This window comes from Phalaenopsis equestris, unplaced genomic scaffold, assembly GCF_001263595.1.
Source record: "Phalaenopsis equestris unplaced genomic scaffold, ASM126359v1 Scaffold000202, whole genome shotgun sequence".
Taxonomy (NCBI): Eukaryota; Viridiplantae; Streptophyta; class Magnoliopsida; order Asparagales; family Orchidaceae; genus Phalaenopsis; species Phalaenopsis equestris.
In genome coordinates this window covers 4,263,323-4,263,662 of record NW_018164644.1, presented here as the reverse complement: position 1 = coordinate 4,263,662, position 340 = coordinate 4,263,323, and positions in this window count along the sequence as shown.

Here is a 340-nt window from a genome sequence, read left to right as displayed (position 1 = left end):
TATATATATATATATATATATACCACTCAAATTTTTGATATTACATTAAAAATATCATTATTACAAAAAAATTAAACGTGAAATATACTTATTCATGCCTAAATTTTAATATCAAAATGTTATAAATGTTGGTATCAAATTTTAGACGTTAAAAGCGTAAATTCATAAGAGTTTGTGATACGTATTTAAATTTTCCAAAATAATATCAATATCCATAACTAAGAAAATATTGATATAATACAATAATCATAGATTGTGGAGAATTACCTCAATGATGAAATTAAGAAATCTTCAGCCATGAAGGTCAGCCTCCTAAAGATGTTGAATTCTCAAGTGAATT